The sequence below is a fragment of the Bubalus bubalis genome, chromosome 3, assembly GCF_019923935.1.
Source record: "Bubalus bubalis isolate 160015118507 breed Murrah chromosome 3, NDDB_SH_1, whole genome shotgun sequence".
NCBI classification, from domain to species: domain Eukaryota; kingdom Metazoa; phylum Chordata; class Mammalia; order Artiodactyla; family Bovidae; genus Bubalus; species Bubalus bubalis.
In genome coordinates, this window is record NC_059159.1 from 137,069,226 (window position 1) to 137,092,554 (window position 23,329).

At 40.1% G+C, this 23,329-nt stretch overlaps 1 protein-coding gene across 4 annotated transcripts in view; it reads right to left on the minus strand.

Moving 5' to 3' along the window:
• UBAP2 (ubiquitin associated protein 2) overlaps nt 1–22,804 on the minus strand; it is a 119,395-nt gene extending 96,591 nt beyond the window's left edge. For 3 of the 4 annotated variants that reach the window (XM_044940194.2, XM_044940193.2, XM_044940191.2), the window contains exon 1: nt 22,454–22,591. The gene's annotated coding sequence lies outside the window, so the exon portion shown is untranslated. Of the gene's footprint in view, nt 1–22,453; nt 22,592–22,779 lie in introns of those variants that run through there. The other variant, XM_044940192.2, reaches the window with a different exon arrangement.
• Between the last annotated feature and the right edge of the window lie 525 nt (nt 22,805–23,329).

The following is a 23,329-nucleotide window of genomic DNA, read 5'->3' on the forward strand; positions in this document are numbered from 1 at the left end:
TCTACTGACTTTCCTCTGAATTCTAAAGTATATACATGCAATTCATATTTCAGCTTATAAATTCTCTATTTCTTCTATATTTAACTTGCCTTCCCAGACTTAAATCATAAACAAGACCAGAAACTCATTTTGTTTTGCTCCCTTTACTACTCTGTAGGTGTCAACAGAAGAGACATTTTACAAATGTGTTGAAATGACATGTGATAGAAGCTGGTATCTTTTTTTTATTGGTGTATAATTGTTTTCCAATGTTGTATCCGTTTATGCTGTACAACAAAGTGAGTATGTACACGTATATCCCAACTGTAAAAATTAAGAATAACCTAAGAAAGACCAAATCATAAGAGTCAATGATTCCAAAAAAGAACAATACATAAATTGAATTGTTTTCTAAAACAATCAGTTATGGAGACCCCAAAGCAAGCACTCCCATGATGTGAAACAATGTACCTCTATTTATAAATCTTACACATCTCAGGTTAATGAAATGACATTAAACAAGTATTTCTAGTTATCTTTTGGACCTGTGTATCTGAAACTCCAGTACTTTGGCCACCTCATGCGAAGAGTTGACTCATTGGAAAAGACTCTGATGCTGGGAGGGATTGGGGGCAGGAGGAGAAGGGGACGACAGAGGATGAGATGCTGGATGGCATCACTGACTCGACAGACCTGAGCCTGAGTGAACTCCAGGAGTTGGTGATGGACAGGGAGGCCTGGCGTGCTGCGATTCATGGGGTCGCAAAAGAGTCGGACACGACTGAGCGACTGATCTGATCTTAAATTTAAAGAGAGGAGACATCATAACTCAGGATACCATTTCAGGCATCACAAGGAAAATTATGTCCCTGAAAACGATTTTAGCTAAAAAAGGTTTCACAAGCTTTGTACTGAACTAGGTGTCCTAACATCATTTATTGATTTTCTTAATAGGTCCTCTGTCAACTGGAATGCTTAAGGCTACAGGCATGTTACTGCACTCTTTTGCATACACTATAATAGCAAATAACCAATTAATGAGAACATCTATGTGTCTATTATGGTTTAAAACTTTTTCCTCTATTTGAATCTCTCACTGTCAGTACGAATAACACACTTTGCATCCTTTTTTGAGATAAACAATTTGAAGATTTTGTTGGTTTGGGTTTATTCTTTTGGTTGTATTATATAAACAAGGTTGTTATGTCAAAATTATCTTAAAAGCTTTCTTTGAGTTTAGTATTCTCAGCTATGAAAACATACATACAAATACTTTAACTATCAGGCATCATACAAATGTGAAACATACTAGTATTTCTGAAGTAAAGAGATAACTTATTTCTAAAATCACTTTCAGCATTAATACCCTATAATTCTTCACTCCATAATTCTATGCTAAATATCTAAAGTTAAGCATCCAACCAAAATCTGCCTGGCTGAGTGGGTATTCCAAGGGTAAAACCTTTTAAAAAAATCTTTTGTTTATCCACAGAGTTCAGAACAGTTATTTTTTTAATTGAATAATGTGATCCTTTTCTCACTTTATTTATCCCTCAGTGCCTCTACTTATGAAAATAAACTAGGTACATTAAAAATAACAAAATGAAACTTTCTTCTTACAGCAGTGCCATCTGGTGATGAAAATCTGCAAGTACAGAAATAGGCTAAACTGAATGGATTAAGACTGAGTTTTTCTGATTTACAAAAGACTTTTATAATAACCTTGCTATTACAACCAAACATTTTGATGGAGTATATCCAAATTCTCAGTTGTCAATCAGATTAACCATAAGCTCCTTATGTTTCAAACTATAAAAAATTTACTAATTCACTGTCTCAATATATAAACATTAAGACTTTCTATCTCCATGTGTGTGTGCTAAGTTGCTTCAGTCGTGTCCGACTCTTTGTGACCCTATGGACTGTAGCTTGCTGGCTCCTCTGACCAGGGGATTCTCCAGGCAAGAATACTGGAGTGGGTTGCCATGCCCTCCTCCAGGGGATCTTCCCTACACAGCAATCAAATCCACGGTCTCTTATATCTACTTCATAGGCGGAAGAGTTCTTCACCGCTAGCGCCATCTTCTATCTCTATTCTAATCATCAATTCTTAATTCACTTTCAACAATGAATAGGTGATTAGGCTTCTGCTCCATAGCTAAACCAAAATAACTGCTTTGTAAAACATGAAAAGTACATTGCTTAGTTTATGTTTAAATATTGTTGTTTGGAAATAACCATTTGCGATATTTATGCCAAAGGTCTTTTGTAGCAATAGTTTATGAATAACCTGGAGCAGTAAATCTTAATTAAAAGAGAAAAATGGTTATTTCCAAACCACAATATTTAAATATAATGGAATCCTCAGGGAAAAGAAAACAGAGCTCAGAAAATACAAAGTTAACAGGATGTATGATTCAACAGACAAATTTTCTTATATTTTACATAAAGGTTCTGGAGTCAGTATATTCTTAAAGCAAAGTAAAAAGCCTAAGTTACCAAAATTACTACCAATATCCTTAAAAATTACCACCAATGAATTATGAAAATGAGTAAGGCATGGAAATTAGATGTAAAAATCAACACCTTCAGCATACTCTCACATGGGGAAATTCTGTTTCCTTTTTTGGAAAAAGAGCTCTGTGTAGCAAATGACAGTACTTCTCCAATAAGCACCCAGTTGCCAGAACACAGGAATTCAGTTTACACTTGTGTTCCATCCCCTCTATCACTCTCCACCCCCAAGAACTACTACCATGGAACAGGTTCCAAGAGAATTCTTAGAATAGAAACAGACAAGAGCAAGAGATTCTAAAAATAATGCAGTAGAAACTCAAACATACATATCTCAGGTTCTCAAGTGGCAGGAAGCACCAAGTTATTTCAATCCATACAACCAAATTTTAAAAACCATATTTACTTCACCTCATTCAAAGTAAATTAAAGATGTGATAGATTTTAACAGGGATAAGAAATGCTACTACATCTGTAGAACAAAAACAAAATCAGCAAATACCACATAAAGCTCCTAGATTATCTAAAGTCCAAGAATAGTCTAAAATTACTTGCAATATAAAGAAAGTAAAACAGAATAAACCAACTTGATTAAAGTACAAAGATTTTCTCTGTAGTGGGTCATTTTTAGAAAATGGTTTATTAACTGTTATTTTTTTTTCAAGGACCTTTTGTAGATAAGATATCTCAGCTGCATTTTCAAGTGTTCCAGAATTTCAGAATGAACTCAAAATGGTTAACAGCCACCTGTACTTCTATTAAAGTTTACATGAGCAATACCACAAATTCACCATAAGATGGTAACTAAAATTAGACATAAAAAAGACATTAAAAAAAATAGGTAAAAATTTATCTAAAAACCATATAAACCCTAAAAGAAAAACAAGGGTACATTTGGTCATTCTGAGGAGTTACAGAACACTTGCTGATAACATGACGATAACTGTGAAGATGTTGGTGAAAGCACCAAGGGCTTGAAGACAGTATCACAAAGTATCAGCACTGGAAGATACCTCTGAAACCAGGAGGTTCACAGAGTATTTCATCTACTGACTGCATCAAGAAAAAATTATATTCCAGAAACAGCAAAATCAATGTCTTTTTTTCCCCCCCAACAGAAGATAATACACCCACACAACATGAATTATGTAATCAGCTAAGGGCTCAACTACTAAGAACAGAAGCAAGCCTCCATCAAGAATGCTCACAAACAAACTTCCCTGGCAGTCGAGTGGTTAAGACCGTGCTTCCACTGCGATGGCGGCGGGGGGCGGGGGGGGGGTGTAGTGCAGGTTTGACCCCTGGTCAGGGAACTAAGATCCCACAGGCCATGCGTTAAGGCCAAAATAAAAAAAAGAATGCTCACAGAGATGCTGTTCACTCAGTCCTGAGGCCAGCAGTGCCAGAGCTATCTTAGACTGGCAAGGCTGGGTCGGTCAGGGGTCCTTCATCCGTATCAGACTCATTCACTCATTCGCAATATCCTGAAACCATTAAGCTATGACAATAACAACAGCAGCAAATGCAAACTGTTTATCATGTACCAGACACCGCTGAAGTGCTTTATACATACAGCATTGTCATTACCTTCCCAACAGCACTCTGAAATACATACTAACACTACTCCCATTTTACAGACAAGAAGAAACTAAGACAAAGATTCAAGTGGTAAAGCCAAGATTCAAAACCAGGCCATCTGGCTCCACAGTCTGTGCTCTTCCCCACTATTTTATGCAGCAAGCATATGTATCAATTATAGATAAACAACACATTCCAAGTCAGCTTCCCTGTCTTGAAGACAGCATTACTACTGTTAGTGCCACCTTAATAACTCACCTCTGGTGCAAAAAGATCTGGTTCTGGGTCCAAATCTCACCTAACTTCCCAGCCTTTCAGATACCCAGAGGGGCTCCCTTAGCTCTCTATTGTAATGATATGCTAATCGGATGTTTTATTATTTATACTTAACTTCCAATATGTGTTCTTGCTTTTTCTATCAAGAAAATATCCATTATTCTCAACCTTTTTCTGCAGAGGAAATTCATCTTTTCATTCCTGCAGAGAACAACACTGATTTACATTAAGGACCTCAACAAATTTGGAAGGCCCAAAGCAGCCAGCAAGGGCAAGTCTACAACCCCAGCTCAGGGGAGAGTAAGGCAGCTACAGTGCCAAGGAACTCCAGTGTGAGCCCCAATTCCACACAGCTAAACTGCTTGTGCCATGCGTGCCAGGAGCTGACCAAGCTGGTACTTTTTTATTCTCCGCAGCTGCTGAGGGCAGGGTCAGGCCTCGAGCAGCTGGTGGACAAGGTTAACTCCCCTACACCAAGGCGTCGCACACAATGTTATCTGCTATTTTGTACACTTAATCTGCCCACAGAAAAGATGAGTGCTGGTGAACACCTGAACATTATGGGACATCAAAAAGTGTTTGGCATAGTCATATTTCTCTTTGCGGTTATCTAAGGTCAGTCAAGAAAAAGTATTTAATTGCCTAATAGCTGCTTCCATACATCTGTCCCACTCCTCCACTGCTAACTTCTTGGCTCTAAACCCTGGCTTTTAACTAAGATCTTAGTTCAGCAGCCACCTCATGATGATTTGCCCTCCTATCCCTTGAAAAGCCCCTAGGTATTCATGAGCAGTCTTAACCCTTTCAGGTCTTTTCTCTGAAAAAAAAAAAAAAAAGGCAGGGGAGAGGGTTTCAGACTTTGCTGACGGTCCAGTGGTTGAGACTCTGTATTTCCATCCCTGGTCGGGGAACTAAAATCCCATACACCTCACAGCATGGGAAAAAAAAAAATTCTTAAAAATAAAAATCTTTTTAAAAAAGAGGAGATGTTGGAGGGGGTCCCTATACTATATAGCATTTTAAAAGATCTACAAGTTACAGTACTGTACTTTTTATTTACATTGCATTCAAACAAGCACTCCCCAAATAATAACCAGGATGTTACCTTCTTTTTTTTTTTTTTTTTTTTAGGATGTTACCTTCAGTAGAGGGTTACTACACCACAAAGACTAGTAAAGAGTTCAGTTTTCTTTTTTATTTTAAAAAAAAAAAAAAAACTTACACTGGAACTAGATTAAAATAGAATTTCTATAAATCATCCACTTATCAGAATATAATATTAACAGCTTTCTCATAAATCCATAATAATTCTTGCTAAACAGACACTCACTTTTTTTTTCTTGCTCTACTTATAGCAGATTCTGTTCCTCTTCCTATGTTATATACTCTGGTCTTGCTCTCCCAGAATTAGTACTCACCCACATAAACAGTGACACATCTAGAGTCTGCTTTCAACCTCCATTCTAAACCTATCTACCTCACAGGCTGTGGCTACAAGGAATTACTCTATACCCATTATCTTCTAATGACCTATAATGAAATATAATCTGAAAAGATACTGAATCACCATGTTGAAATTAACACAACATTGTAAAGCTACTATACTTCAAAATTTAAAAACAATTACTAGATAACTATGCCATTATCTCCTGCCCTGTTCTGATCCTGTGGTTGCACAATGGGCCTAAGGAACCAACAGAAGGGTGAAACAAGTAAAGCAGGAGCACAGAAAAACTCTACTCTGCAAAAATGCTAGAAAGTCAACCCAGGTTTGTCAGCTTACTCATGACCTAATGTGGCTTTCCAACCATGTCTAAATCTCCACTCTTAAGTGGTGATACTTCCAGAAGCATCAGGAATTTCCCATCATCAAATAAACAAAGTTTAAGACTCTGGAATAGTGAGTGGATCACCATCCATCACCACCCCTAGTTGCGTAGTACAATCACTTGAGCAATTTCTAAAAAATGAAACCAGGTCCTATTACATCAGGCTCAAAATAGTTAAGACCCAGACAGCAATACTGTTTTTTAAAAGTTCTCCAAGCAATTCTTAAAAAATTAAACAAAGAGTTACCATATGACCAAGCAATTCCAATCCTAGGTACATACTCAGGAAAACTGAAAACAAATATTTACTCAGAAATTCACACATGGAATGTCCATAAGGAGCATCGGTCATAATAGCCAAAAAGTAGAAACAATCCAGTGATGAATGGATAAATAAAATGTGATATAACCATACAATGATTAGTCAAGTACTGAAAGGAACAAACTTCTGATAAAAACTACAACATGGATGAACATTGAAACCGTTAAGTGAAAGAAGCCAGTCACAAAAGACCAGATATGTATACTGTATTACTCCATTTACATGTAATGTCCAGAAAAGGCAAATCCACAGAGACAGAAAGTATATTAGTGGATGGGATCAGGAAAGAATGGGCAAACTGGTCGTGAGAATGGGGGGGCGCCTTCTTTTTGGGGTGATGAAAATGTACTAGAAATATTGATACTCACACAACTTTGTGAATATACTAAAAATACTGAACTGCATACTTTAAAATGATGAATTTTATGATATATAAATCATATATCAATTTTTTAAAAAAACAAGCTCTGCAGATTTCTAATGTGCAGCCAGGATGTCACACCAACTACTTAGCAGCAGTGGTTCTCAAAAGTGTGTTATCCAGACCGGCAGCATCAGCACTACCCAAGAACTTGTCACAAATACACATTCCAAAGGTCACCCCAGATCTGGTGCATCAGAAATGTTTAAACAAGACTTGATGCACAATAAAGTTTGAGAATTGCTGCCCTCAAAAGAACCTTAGATGAAAACGTTGTTCCTGTTGGTTCCAATTGAAAGGTGAGAAAACTACAAAAAACATAATTTCACTTTATTATTTTACCCATAATAGTCATTCAGTCATACAAAGTTCCAAAAAAAAAACAATGAAAAATGGAAAAAAATAAAACCACCACCTACACTTCCATCACCCCAAAATAACTACTGTTAACAGTTTAGTGAATAGCCTTCCACTGTTTTTATTTGTCGTACATCATTGTAATTCACGAGAAATTACTCTACCACACTTTTATCACAGAACATTAACATATAAACTATTATGTAAAAGCAAGGTGGCAATATAATTATAGCACCTTGATTACCCTAGTCAGTTGAGAAATCAGGTATATTACAAGAATATGAAAGAAAATTCTTTAGGTGCCAAAATGTTTTTGGCTCCAAGCCTTTTTGATATAATTGCCTCCTAAAATGCAGTATTTCTCTTCATTGGCAAATACAGTACAATAAACATGATTTAACTTTTACTGATTCTACATCAGTTATTCTAACCATGTGATGGGTAAATGTGAGGAATTAGTTTGAATCTATTCTAAATCCGGGGCATGCCCAGGAACTTGCTTTCCTAAATAAATTCATCATATCATTATCTTTCCTGTCTTGGCCTCTTTCTCAAAGTGGCAGCATTTACACATCTGCATGACTTCTGGGCAGCACAGTATGGCCACGTTCCAAAAATATTTCTGAACCCAAGGACAACAGGATCTTTCAGGCTGTTTCCTTGTTTGTTTTAAAATTATCTGCATTGTTTCACTGCCTTGAGGGGGAGAGGAGGCGAGACAACAACTTTCCACCTTTAAACATTCTTGTGAGAAGCCCTCAAATGTTTCCTCACTTTGTGCAGGTTGTTCTATGGTAGCGTGAAAGATTAAGAGACAACCTTACCTACCTGTAAGCATCCACTGAGCCGTTGATGTCAACGCACATCAGGCACCAAAAAAAAATACCAGGCCTATTTCATGGGTATTAAAAAGTCATAATAAATTGCCAGCTGGATGGTCCCATCTCAAATTCACCTATCCACATCCTAGTTTGACTTGGCTCTTCCCCAACCACATTCAGCTGCATTTATCCCCACCTACCCTCTCAAGAGAATCTAGTGAGGTCTCAGAGCCATTGGAACACAACAGACATAATGCCAACAGTAGTCTTAGTCTGTGATGAAGACTGAGACATATTTTTGTAAATTTTTTGCCTTCACACCCTCACTCCCATTTTGCCACCACCCTCCATTGGAGAAAGATGAACTTCTCACTAGTTGCTCATTCCCAAGGCCTTTATAGCAAAGAGGATAAGCAAGGAAAAGCCACCTTCTTCCTTTGGGTTATTTTTTCTTCCTGAGACCCACTGAGAAAGGGTAGGCTAACCTACCTCCCTATTCTTGGGGATACAAGTTCGATACGCCAAATCTTTGTTTTAGTCAAGTCATATTGACCAGAATCAGTTACAAAGATAACGCTAGGCCAAAACTTTATCTTAAACTGTAATGCCAGTTTAATTCTTGCCTCTTATTTTCAAGAACAGAAAAGCCATAACAATACCCAACACAGGAAAATTTCCAAACTCCTCAAGATGTGAAAAGAACTTCATGAAATATCCCAATTCAACAGCACTCAAAATATTACCCAGTTTAACCCATGATCACTTAAAAAGTTTTAATCCATTCAGTTCAGTTCAGTCACTCAGTTGTGTCCCACTCTTTGCAACCCCATGAACTGCAGCACACCAGGCCTCCCTGTCCATCACCAACTCCCGGAGTTCACCCAAACTCATGTCCATCGAGTCAGTGATGCCATCCAGCCATCTCATCCTCTGTCGTCCCCTTCTCCTCCTGCCCCCAATCCCTCCCAGCATCAGTCTTTTCCAATGACTCAACTCTTCACATGAGGTGGCCAAAGTACTGGAGTTTCAGCTGCAGCATCACCTTCCAATGAACACCCAGGACTGATCTCCTTTAGGATGAACTTTAACCCATTATCTCACATTAATTTATTGTTTTGGTTTTTGGGCAAAGCGGCATCTCTGCTAACCACTCTAATACAGTAAACTGGATATTAGTGGTCAAAGTGATTAAATCCCTACTATACTTCAATAGACAAAACTTTACAAATCTTCAGTTCTTTTTACTTTTTATTTGAATTTTAGTTGATTTACAATATTATATTACAAATCTCTATCAATTACAAATCTTCAATACTTACTGAAAACAGATAACAAAATATTTCAAGTTACTCTTATTTTTCACAAATCATTTTAAACATTTGGCACTCAATTGTTACAAATACATAAACATTTTACAATTGATTTAAAGGTTCAGTATATTCATTGTTAAGCTATTTGAAAACAGCTCTATCATAAGCCAAAAATATAAACACTAATTTTTTAAGTACTTCATACCCACAGCTTTTCCTTAGTTTTTCAACTTTCCTCATATACCTCAGGATACACAGTCCTGAATTGCTTGACTTTTTTTCCTTTCTTTAAAGCATATTTGTATATTTATTCTAACAGCATGTTTATTACTGTTTCGCTCATGCCAAAAGTAACTTTTTAAAAAATGGCAGTTACCTGAAGAATGTACCTACCAAAACAGAGTCATGCAATCCATGTAAATCTTAACACACCTGTCACTTACGTACCAGGCTCAGTTTTCATCCAAACCAAAGAGAAAATTCCTTAGTGAGGAAATTTCCAACAGCTACACTGAGAAAATATTCCATATTCTTTTAGTTCTCACAAGAATGTGCACAAAAACTTGTTCAACTATTCTCAACATCCAGATTTTCAAAAACAACGGCTTAGAAAAATTACCTTCTCAGTCCTCAGAAACTACATGTTCTATCTCGCAAGCAGTGACTACATAAGCTGTTTTTCTCAAAAAGAATACACTCACTGCCTCCATTTCCTCACCAAACATCTCCTTGACTTTCAGTCTGGTTTCTACCACCTTAACACGCCAACAAAAGGAAAGCTACTATTCCCCCAAGTCATTACTGACTCCTAGTAATTGTCAAACTTCTCTTGTTCTCATCAGTCTTTCACCTATCTCTGGCATGTGACACACTGTATAACTTTTTCTCTTGGTTTCTCAGATACTACACCATCTTAGCTCTCTCTTGTCTTCAAATCCTCAGCGGCATCACATCTTTCTCCCACCTCTGAAAGAATATTGTTCAATTCTTAAGCACGTTCTCCCTTCCCACAGAAATGTTATGCCCTACTAGCATCAATTATTACCTTTAACTTCAAAGCAAAAGCTAAAGACTATGTCTCTCCAGAGATTCAGCCTCCAAGTAACTGCCTATTAGACAGTTACATACACATATAATGGAGTTCATCCAAAACGATCTTACTTGAAGATTTCCGAAATTTTCCAAGTAGCCAACAGCATTTTCCAGGTGTTCCAGAGCTCAAAACCTTTAAGCCATTCTTTTAATGAACTCCTTCCTATACCCATTTAAGGATTTAAGGCCTTAAACCTATGCCTTCCTTTACATTCTCTGCCATCAACTTACAACAGGTACCTGATTAAGGGTTACTGTTTGTACTTAAAGTCTCTAAGGTTCTAAGCAGTTCTAAGGCATCTTTATCAACTAGAGTATCAGTAATTGCCTCTTCTCTACTTCACTGAAATGACATACCCCTATTTACCTGTCTGAACTATCTTAATTATGAAACTAATGCCAAAGTTGATCAAAATGTTTAATCTTTCAGAATACTGCTAAACTCTATCAAACAACAATATCACTTGGGTTTCCCTGGTGGCTCAGCAATAAAGAATCCACCTGCCCATAGGAAGAAGCCCTAGAGAAGGAAATGGCAAAGCACTCCACTATTCTTGCCAGGGAAATCCCACGGACGGAGGAGCATGGCCGGTTACAGTGCACGGGGTCACAAAGAGCAGGACACAACTGAGCAACTAAACGACAACAAACTTCATTAACTTCTGTTCACAGACCATCAATCATCACAAATACAAGGTCTTTATTCCATTCCGATCCCTACACTTTGATCAAATCGGCCTTGTCATTCTTCCTAACTGCACCTGGTTTTGGTTTTGTTTTGGCTGCTCTGGATCTTGGTTGCGGCACGTGGGATCTAGCTCCCTGACCAGGGATCGAACCCAGGCCCCCTGAATTGGGAGCATGGAGTCTTAGCCACTGGACCACTATGAAAGTTCCTATTTTGCTTTTTCCATCAACCCTTCATAAGACATATTTTCTCAACAGCATACTAAACATATCTCCATTTTCTCATTTTCTGTCCTTCAATGTAAACAGCAATTAGTCTTTACTTGATGTCCATAATAACTATGATTATTTTACTGTTTCTTAACAATATACTCGGAGAAGGCAATGGCACCCCACTCCAGTACTCTTGCCTGGAAAATCCCATGGATGGAGGAGCCTGGAAGGCTGCAGTCCATGGGGTCGCTAAGAGTCTGACACGACTGAGTGACTTCACTTTCACTTTTCACTTTCATGCATCAGAGAAGGAAATGGCAACCCACTCCAGTGTTCTTGCCTGGAGAATCCCAGGGACGGGGGAGCCTGGTGGGCTGCCGTCTATGGGGTTGCACAGAGTCGGACATGACTGAAGCGACTTAGCAGCAGCAGCAACAATATACTAAACAGCCCTACTTAACAGCAGCTTGAGTTCTTAAGCGTAATTTTTACAGCCTTCCTGTTGTTCTTAGGATGTGCCAGTGTGCTATCAATGGCCGCTTCTCAGTGCTGTGTGCCTCACCTTCCTCAAAGGACACACCTAAACTGGCAGAGAGCTTACAGACCAGCTCACCATGCTGATGAGAACAGCTAGTAAAATCAGAATGGAAAACTCAAGCAAAAGCAAGTGTGTTGCTTTGTTTTTAAACCACAGAAACCAAGTCCAACCAAACCAGTGACTAAATCCTAACACATAAAGCAGATAAAGTCAAATGGGTCTAGAGGAACTAGACACAGGAGTTCAAGGGCCCCACCTGCATATATCCATTCCTCATTCCCCGTCCATTACAAAACCCCAGCCTTACGTACCACAAATGTGGACATTGTTTGACTTATCAGCTAGCACTTGGCTGTACTCCTGACAGAAGTATTTCAGACAGATAAAGTAGTATAGTATTATGATTAGGAGTACAGTCTTGGAAGTCGCACAAATTACTAGATTAAGTAACCTTGAGCATTTTACTCTTTCACAAGTCTGTAAGGAGCACCACACAAGATAATGTACCTCACTCAAATGGTTAAACTAGATCATAACTGGTAGCAACTATAGGATTAAAGTACACTGACCACTTTCTTTGTTAAGTGTTTCAAAATATTGTTGATTTATTCAAACAACTGAAATAACTTTACTGAGGTATAATGAGTATTGTAGAGTCCACTCTTAAGTGTACAATTCAGTGATTTTTAGTATTTATGAAGCTGTACAACTATCACTACAGGCCTGAAGTCACTGCAACAAAATCCTTTGTGACCCTGGTCATTTCTTTGTCCCACAGATGTCTAGACCAAAGTATATAAATTGGTTCAGGGTATGCCAGCTACATCCCATTACAGCTGGGATCTTTTGGTAAAGTGAGATAAGCACCAGAACAATTAAACAGCTCAAACTGCCTTTAAAAAAATGAAAGTTGAAAGTTCGTTGATTAAAATAGTAAATGGCCTCCTCTAGCTAACAAGAATTTTATTCCTGTCACCACTACCTGGAATGTTCTGTACAGGGGTATTTTTTCCACCATTAACTTAGCACTCCCAATCACAAGGAATTAAAAGGATACTAAATAAGGTGAAGTACCTAAACTAAGAATTTTTTTAAGAGGTCATCTGATCTTCAACAATTCAAAGAAGCATTCACCAAGTAACTGATATTACAGGAAATTTCTCATCAAAATAAAATGAGATCTTGATTGGAGGAGAAATGTTGAAACATCTAGTAAGTTCCAATAAAACACTTACCCAAAAAAATGTTGAAAGCTACTAACTTACATTAAGAATAACTTTCTTTTTTACTGCTGCTGCTGGCTACAAATAAACTACCAAGCCAAGGCCAAACAAAAGATACAGTAAGATGGTAACCCAAATAACACCAAATTCCAATAAAACTTCATTATGATGAAATTCAAAATGTTTTAACAAAAGAAACAATTTTAACTTCAGGAATTTGGGAAGAACCCAGGAGAAGTAAGGCTCAAACTCCTAATACTTCAAGGAAGCCTTGGCCAATACCTGGAATCAGCTGACAGTGTGTTCCTCTGTCACTCCCAACAGCATCCTGATTCCTAACTGCACTGTCTTTCCACTGGAATTAAGCACCAAAAGAACAGGGACAGTGCATTATTCACCTATATCCCTAGCACCTAACAACTGCCAACAAGTAGCAGTAAATGTTTGTTCAACTGAACACCTGTACAGTAGCATATACCAGTAACATCAAAAAACTGTTATTCAGACCTAATCTGGATTAACCTATATTCTGAGCATTCCAGAGAATTGTCATGAGAATATACTATCTAAAAGTTTTTATAAATATAATAGTTTGGCTTCATTCTCACACATTAAAAAGGGAACTTTAATCAGTGTTTCAAAACTTGGGGTGGGCAAAGGAATAACAGGATACACTTTGAGCCTTCTAAGAGTCCAAAAAAGTTACACTTATCCTACAATAAAATGAAATTTATTTAACATTTACAAGAATTATCTTAACTAAGTAACAGTGTCAAAGATATGGTTTTTCCAGTAGTCATGTATAGACATGAAAGTTAAACCATAAAGAAGGCTGAGCACTGAAGAATCGATGCTTTCGAACTGTGGTGCTGGAGAAGACGCTTCAGAGTCCCTTGGGCTCCAAGATCAAACCAGTCAGTCCTAAAGGAAATCAACCCTGAATGAATATTCACTGAAAGGACTGATGCTGTAGCTCCAATACTTTACCCACCTGATGCAAAGAGCTGACTCACTAGAAAAGACCCTGATGCTGGGGAAAATTGACAACAAAAGGAGAAGGGGGCACCAGAGGATAAGATGGTTGGATTAAGTTATCACTGACTCAATGGACACGAGTTTGAGCAAACTCAGGGACACAGTGAAGGACAGAGAATCCTGGCGTGCTGCAGTCCATAGGGTCACAAAGAGTCAGACAGGACTTAGCGACTGAACAAGTAACAGCAATAGTTAACTCTTGCTTATCAGATGATTTTCTGACTGGCAGTTACATCTGATAAATAATTGAGAAAATAATCACTAAAGAAATGGATTATTATTCAGTAATGTACTTTAGTGACAATAACTAAATAGGGTAAAAAGAAACAGAAACCCTGACTGAACAGGGAGGTTATAAAAGATATTTTGTGAACAGTTGGGAAAATCTGAATGTGGATGTCAAATTTTATTGACATTATACATTATATTTTAAATAAGCATTCCCTTTCCTAGGTGTAAAGATGTTATTGTGGCTATTTATGAGAAGTTTTTATTGTGAAGAAACACTTGCTAAGGAAACATTTAGGCATAAATGTCAAGATATTTGCATTTTACTTTCAAATCACTTAGACTCAAAAGATAACGCATGGAGTATATACAGAGAAAACTCAATGTGAATATTAAGTAATAACTCTTGTTCAAAGGTATACAGTATACTCCTTCAGCTTTTACAAATTTGAAAAATGTCTTTAAATTGGAGGAAGCCCAACAACAAAGAAGAATTAAAACTGCAAAAAGGACAGAAAAACAATAAAGACAAGTACAGGACCATATGGCAAAAATGTACCTGAAACATCCATAATTACCAAAAACATGAATGGTCTCCATGCTCCAGTTTTTAAAAGAGAAGTTGGCAGGTTGCAATAAGAAAGCAAAATCCAGCTGTGTGTTGTTCAGAAAAGATCTATCTTAAACATCCCACTAGAATTGGCTAAAACAAAAAATTAAAGCAATACCAAATGTTAGCAAGAATGTGGCACTCTCACCAATTCAGTCTTTAAGAATTTAGCTCCAATGTCAAACATATCTGTTGTATGCACGAATTATATTTTCCTATAGGTATCCAGAATGAGACTAGCTATGTAACATCCTCAAGAGAACTGAGAAAATAGTCACTTTCTATATTCTGTGGTTCAAATGGTGGCTCAGATGGTAAAGAATCCACCTGGAATGCAGGAGGAGACCTGGGTTCGATCCCTGGGTTGGGAAGATCCCCTGGAGGAGGGTACGGCAACCCACTCCAGTATTCCTGTCTGGAGAATCCCATGGACAGAGGATAGGTGGGCTACAGTCCCACTCAGGTGGGCTACAGTCCATGGAGTCGCAAAGAGCTGGACTGAATGACTAAGCCCAGCACCCAGTGGTTCAAATGAGCCTAGTTAAGAATGACTATATAACACTGGGCTTCCCAGGTGGCTCAGTGGTAAAGAGATGCAGGAGACACAGGTTTGATCCGTGATCCAGAAGATCCCACATGCCATGGAGCAACTAGGCCCATGTGCCACAACTACTGGAGCCTGTGTTCCAGAGCCCAGTAACTGCAACTACTTAGCCCAAGTGCCACAACTACTAAAACCCAAAAGCCCTAGAGCCTATGCTCCACAAGAGAAGCCACTGCAATGAAAAGCCCATGCACCACAACTAAAGAAAGCTCATGCACAGCAACAAAGACCAAGCACAGTCAAAAATGAATAAATAAAAACTTTTTTCTTAATTTCCCCTTAAAAAAAAAAAATCCACCTGCAATGCAGGAGATTCGATCCCCGGGTTAGAGAGACCCCTGGATAAGGAAATGGCAACTCACTCCTGTATTCCTGCCTGGGAAATCCCAAGGACAGAGGAGCCTGGGGGGCCACAGTCCATGGGGTCGCAAAGGGTCAGACTTAGCGACCAAAACGACGCTAATAATTTGGGATTACCTGTTAAAATTACACATACCCTACACACAACCCCAAAATTCCACTCTCAGTCATACAATCTCAGCAAACTAGTTTACTCATTTTGAGGTGGGGTGCAAATGGAGACATGGAGAATAAGTATAATTTGTAATCGAAAAAAAAAAAAAAAAACTGGAAATGAGACAAACATTCATCACAATAAAATAAGATGCACCATATCCTTACAATGGAGTAACATACTACTGAAAATGATGGAGAAGAATCAATATGGATGAATCTAAAAGATGTGAAGTATCCAGAGAATCACACAATCCCATTTAGATCAAGACTGAAAACGGGCAATACTAAACTATATATTATTTATGGATACATAGCGAGTAAAAATTATTCTTAAAAATAGTAAGACCAAAATAATCGGGTAATGGTAACCGCGCCCCCAAGGAAAAAGTAACTTAGGAGATGGAATACACAAGGGAGTTTAAGGTGGTATTAATGTTCCATTTCTTGGTTGGTCATTTTATTTTTGGCTTTGAAAACTCCACTTTTTTTCTACTTCATATACCTCCTTTGGCATGTAGTTTATATTTTTCAATTAAAAAAAAGTATGCAAGGTATGATCTCATTCTTTTCAAAGTGTACACTTTAGGGAAAAAAGAAAAAAGATTTATATTAAAATGTTAAACGATAAGTCACTTTTTTTTTCCAAATTTTCTAAAATGCATTTTCTTATGTAAAACAGTCCCAGCCAGCCTGACCCAAAAACCAATCTTAAAATGGAAATTTGTAAATTAACTTGAAAAAAGAGAGGGGAAGAACTGGTTTGGTCTAGGAAACAAGTTAGGCTTGTCGATAAATCCTAAAGACAGTTACTTTTTCCCTAGACCTTATTTCAGTTAAATTTATATATATTTTTTTAATTTTATTTTATTTTTAAACTTTACATAACTGTATTAGTTTTGCCAAATATCAAAATGAATCCACCACAGGTATACATGTGTTCCCCATCCTGAACCCTCCGCCCTCCTCCCTCCCCATTCCATCCCTCTGGGTTGTCCCAGTGCACCAGCCCCTAGCATCCAGTATCGTGCATCGAACCTGGACTGGCAACTCGTTTCATACATGATATTTTACATGTTTCAATGCCATTCTCCCAAATCTTCCCACCCTCTCCCTCTCCCACAGAGTCCATAAGACTGTTCTATACGTCAGTGTCTCTTTTGCTGTCTCCTACACAGGGTTATTGTTACCATCTTTCTAAATTCCATATATATGCGTTAGTATACTGTATTGGTGTTTTTCTTTCTGGCTTACTTCACTCTGTATAATAGGCTCCAGTTTCATCCACCTCATTAGAACTGATTCAAATGCATTCTTTTTAATGGCTGAATAATACTCCATTGTGTATATGTACCACAGCTTTCTTATCCATTCATCTGCTGATGGACATCTAGGTATTTTTTTAAGCCCACTTATTCTCTTGTTTTGGAGAAGGCAATGGCACCCCACTCCAGTACTCTTGCCTGGAAAATCCCATGGACGGAGGAGCCTGGTAGGCTTGCAGTCCATGGGGTCGCTAGAGTCGGACACGACTGAGCGACTTCACTTTCACTTTTCACTTTCATGCATTGGAGAAGGAAATGGCAACCACTCCAGTGTTCTTGCCTGGAGAATCCCAGGGACGGGAAGTCTGGTGGGCTGCCGTCTATGGGGTTGCACAGAGTCGGACACGACTAAAGCGACGTAGCAGCAGCAGCAGCAGCAGCATTCTCTTGTTTATGATCTGACAACAAACATTATTATCAAATGAAAAATCCCACCTTCCAAACCACACACATTCCAGCTGAGTAGACATGTACAATACAGACAGCACTATACACCTTCCCCAAGCCCGTGAGACTGCAAAGACATTTCAAGTCTTCATCTGCTTGCTTAGGAAGCAGCAATGTTATGGTGGCAAATAAGAGTCAGAAGGAATACAACCTCCTCAGCTGAGACTTGCGTGTTGAGTATTTTTGTATGTGGCTGAAGGAACAGAAGGCAAAAAAGAGAGAGAAAACAAGGGAAAGAGAAAGAAGAGGAAAACAGGAGGACAGGAATGGAAAGAATTCAAGAAGACAAAGAGGGAGAAAGACATTAATAGCAAGAAGGAACGCTGAGCTTCTCAAAGTCTCCACAGGTATACCTAGAGCTGATTTGATGAGAAGATTGAGACATGGCAACCCACTCCAGTACTCTTGTCTGGAAAATCCCATGACCAGAGGGGCCTGGTCAGCTACAGTCCATGGGTTCGCAAAGAGTCGGATACAACTGGGCAACTTCTTTTTCTTTCTTTTCTTTCTTTTGTGACATGTAAAAATTTTTGAGTAAAGAACAAAGCATTAAAGTATTGGGGGAACTCCCTGGCAGTCCAGTGGTTAGGACTCCACAATTCCACTGCAGAAGGCATGGGTTTGGTCCCTGGTCAGGGAACTAACACCCCAGATATCACGACGTGGACATACAAATAAAGTATTAGTGGATTATGTATGTATAGCATAACTTAAAATGAGTAAGCTCCTATGTGACAACTTACATAAAAAGTTAATAACAAAAGAAATGAAGGTATAGCAACAAGTCTAAATCCAAATAAAATTCTCTCCTCTACAAATCCTTGAAAATAATCAGAGTTCAATCTAATCAAACATATGTTCTATTATTTTTAGAGTTCCAAATGAAAAAAAAAAAAACAACGCATTGCTAACACCCTTTAAAAGTAGAGCATTGCCTAGTCTTAAATGAAACACCTACCCCTTGGTCCAAGCCTCGTTTCATAAATTAATTCCAAACAGTGAACTGGGTTTCAATTTAATTGAGCTCATAACTCCAGTATGAAAATGAGTTTTCTGAAAACTGAAACACACTATAATACACATGCTATGTCAGCCAGAATTTCACAAGCCTGTTCTTCAAAACCTAGGCCAAGAAATTTCAAAACTAAAATAACTTTTAAAAGTACAGAACAAGCATCTTTGAGAAAAACACTGTCAGGAAAATATACAAAGAGTAGGAGAGGGACTTCCCTGACAGTCCAATGATTAAGACTGCACTTCCACTGTAGGGGGCCATGGGTTCAATCCCTGGTGGAGAAACTTAAGATCCCACACGCCACTCAACATGGCCAAAAAAATAAAATTTTTAAAAGTAGGAAATTTCAGCATACATAGTTGACATTATAATTGTCAAAACAAAACCAACTAATTTGATTCTTGGACTTAAAAAAAGGAGTCCACTTGATCAGTTCAGTTTAGTCGCTCAGTCGTGTCTGACTCTTTGAGACCCCACGGACTGCAGCACGCAGGGCTTCCCTGTCCATCACCAGCTCCCGGAGCTTGCTCAAACTCATGTTTGAGCAAACCAAACTCGGTAATGCCATCCAACCATCTCATCCTCTGTCGTCCCCTTCTCCTCCCTCCTTCAATCTTTCCCAGCATCAGGGTCTTTGCCAATGAGTCAGTCCTTTGCATCAGATAGCCAAAGTATTGGAGCTTGACTTCAGCATCAGTCCTTCCAATAAATATTCAGGACTGATTTCCTTTAAAATTGATGGGCTGGATCTTCCTGCAGCCCAAGGGACTCTCAATAATTGGTCAAAAATATTTCAAAACCTACCACAGGTTTATACGGTGATATTCCCTCTCTTTACCTTACTTCAAGTTATATTCCCACTCTCCTTCTGGGGAAAAGAGAAAAGAGAAAACAACGGTTTCTAAGCTCTATCAGAGATCCACCTTCTCACTAGTCAAACAGCACCAGTGCCATACTACTTAGCTTTTAAAGGACACTGCATATACTCAAGTTAACAACTAAGAGCTAACTGATCATTGCTGACTTATAGCTGCCTCACAAGAAGAAATAAAAGATAGGTTTGTTTCAAATCAAAGGAGGACTTTTTCCTTATTGGTCAGTGGTTAAGAATCTGACTGTCAATGCAGGGGACACAAGTGTGATCCCTGGATCAGGTTTGATCCTGCATGCCACAGGGCAACTAAGCCTGTGTGCCAGTATTATCAAAGCCTGTGCACCCTAGAGCCTGTGCTCCACAACAAGAGAAGCCACCGCTCACCCCAACAAGAGAAAGCTCTCACGCAGCAATAAAGACCCATCAAAACCAAATAAATAAATTTTTAAAAATAAAACCAAAGGAACTTCACAACCTGTGAAATCATGCAGACCACTTCTTCTGAGCAGGCATTAATCCTTTATAATGCACTTACACACCCCACAAAAAGTTTCTTATGACAACAATAAAATCTTAACAGTAAGTTTTCATTTTTAAAGAGGACTGGGGAATCAACACTTCAAAAGTACAGGCTTCACTTCAGACCAGTTCAAACCTTCAAGACTGGTTTATACTCTCTATATGCAGTTTATACTCATGGGAGCCGAGTTAGCAACCAGTTTCTGTCAAAACACAAATCCTGAAATAAACCCATCCTCCTCCTGGTTCTCCTACCATTTCTCACCAAACAATACAAGTCACTCAGGTTAATACCAAGAGACACCACTGATGAGCAGTGCACAGGCTGACCAGTTACCAGGAAAGGGAAGCAGAGGTGTTACCACTGTTCTAGCCCAGTTCTGAAGGCAGCTCTCTGAGAGCTGGTCCAGCCCACATATAGAGAGAGAGGCCAGAGGAAACCAGAGCAGCAGGAAACAGGCAGGAGGGGCAATTACCACAAACCTTTCCCATGGCCTCATTCCCATGCCACCACTTCCAGTCATATTTCAATCATAACAAAAACCTCCCTTCTTTCAATCGTTTTCTTAATTACTGAAGGTCAGAAACAAGGAAGCAGACAGAGGAAATCAGAGCTGTGGGAAACAAGGAGGACAGGAGTGGAGGAAAAAAATCTCACCACACGTGTGAACTAGCCTTAAGGAGACAAACTCAGGAGGAACACACTGGAAGCAAGCAGAAAAGTAGTGTAGGAGAAACTAATCACTTTTGCCTGGATAAGCCACGCAATGAGAGGGCAGTCCTAGCCAAGGGCTCTGAAGAGATGCTGGGGTATGGGAAGACCCTTCATCTCCAGCGAGTGAATTTATTCCCTTTCCTGAGACAGACAGATCCCGCCCCAAGAGTCACCCAATCCTTAGGATTACATTCACTTTCCTTCCACTTTTATTAGACAAACTAAACTACAACTAAAAATTATGAATGTACAACTCATAACGGAAAAGTGAGGAACACACTGATTACTGACACTTTTGATTTTAAAAGTACTATCATAATCAAAGAGAAAATATACAGTAATTGGGCTCACTCAAAAAGTGAATTATATGCCCTTCAAATAAAAGATGATCTTTAGGTACCCTGTGAAGACCTTTAAAAGTTCTCAATTGTTACGGCACACAAGGGCAGAACACAGCAAGCCTAAATACTGGCGGAGACACCTTGAAAACACGCAGAAACAATATCCAACAGAGGTGGAAGTAAACTGCAGGATTAGGTCAAACAGGAAATAAAAGGAATGATGATGGAATCAACTAACTCCTAGAGACAACAAGGAAGAGATCAGAGTGGTGAGAACAGTGATGGTACCTGAGATACCTGGACAACTAATCAGATTGAAAACCCAGGGGAAAAGGTGGGAATGCCGAGTGGGAAAAGTGATTCAGCGGCAAAGAAAACTGAGATGCAATGCACCAATGAAAAGAATAAGATTTGGAATAAAATAAAAGAGAGCGTTTTAGTTTACAAAACCCCTCTCAAACCTACACACTAAAGAACAACCGTGACACAGCCAGCCTACAGGAACTAGGACCGAAGAGGAAAACTGAATCCCAAGACTCTGGCACCAAAGCCTTCCAGAATGAGGAGGAGAAGTAGAACTGAACTATGCCTCCGGGCTGCCAGGAAAGCCTAGAGAGTACAGAAGTTGGGCTCTGAGATGTCCAGTTCCAGGACTAGCGACAGGCGTGAACGCGGAAAGGTGGTCATTGACAGCGTGGCGCGGGAGCTCGAGCGGACAGGCTGGAAGGGACAACGGTGGGAGAGAAAAACCACACCCTCCAGGACAGAAACCCGAGGGGGGGAGGGGCAGGCGCCCCCTGGGGCTGGGTGGGGCTGGGCTGACAAGGAAGGGATAGGCAGAAAGGAGCGCAGGACAACCAGCGGTGGAGAGGAAGGACAGCACCCAGGCCTGGGCAAACTGAGGGCGCACGAAACCGGCGAAGGAAGCTCGGCCCAACCTCAGGGTGGACGCTGGGGCAGTAGGAAGGGCGCTGGAGGAAAGAAGAGCTGAACCATGGTCTACTGAGCGCAAGCTGTAGCGGTCAAGGAGCTGGAACGGGGAAGGAGAGAGAGAAGGTGCCAATTACCGCTGCTGCTCTCGCTGGACTCGGGACCCGCCGCCGCCGCCGCCGCTCGTTACCTGCCAATGTGCCTCTTACAAAGCGGCGGCGGCGGCAGAGGCGGCCCGGCCCGTCACGTGACTCCGCGTCACGGCCGAAGGAGGAGCCAACACACGTAGCTCGCCGCGCGGCTCATCAACCCGCCTACGGAGCGCGTTGTTTCCTGTAGCCACCCAACTCCCACCCCGAGAGGCCAACAGCTGCGGGTCAAGGGAAGGCACGCAGATGGAGTCAACGAGGGAGATTTTATGCAGTTTCTCGAACTCGGGAGTTCTCAGAGACGTACTACCCACCGCGTCCAAGAACAGCTCGTCGTCGCTGTGTGATGACCACACAAGGCACCACAGGTCGCTCCACTGCCTACGGCCGCCTTTCCGTCATCACGTGATGTGGTCCGACCACTCAAGACAAACCCAGCCTCCCAAACCTTGTGCGAGGGGACTACGACTCCCAAACTGCTGTACAGCAAAGGCACCCACCACCACATCCTTTCCCTCCTGAGTTCGTTAGATGGTGCGCCTGTGACTTCGGTACGAGGGAAGGCCAAGGCGGAAAGTTGACAGGGCTACCACCTGAGACTACTAACAGTGGGCGCCGCCTGCCAGGTGGCTGAGCGTCCCTCCTCCTGGGAGATGTAGTTCCGGCGAGGCGTGGGGTTCTGCGAACACGTTCCCGGGCTCGCGCTCCGCCCCGCCCTCTGCGCGGGAAAACGCCAACGGCTCGCAAAGGTAGCCGCTGCGCCCGGCGGGATTCAGGAAGCACCTCCACGGGGCGGACGGACCTCGCAGGTTCTGTCCTGTTCAATGCGGGCTTGAATTCTGCATTCCCAAGCCTCTTCTGCCT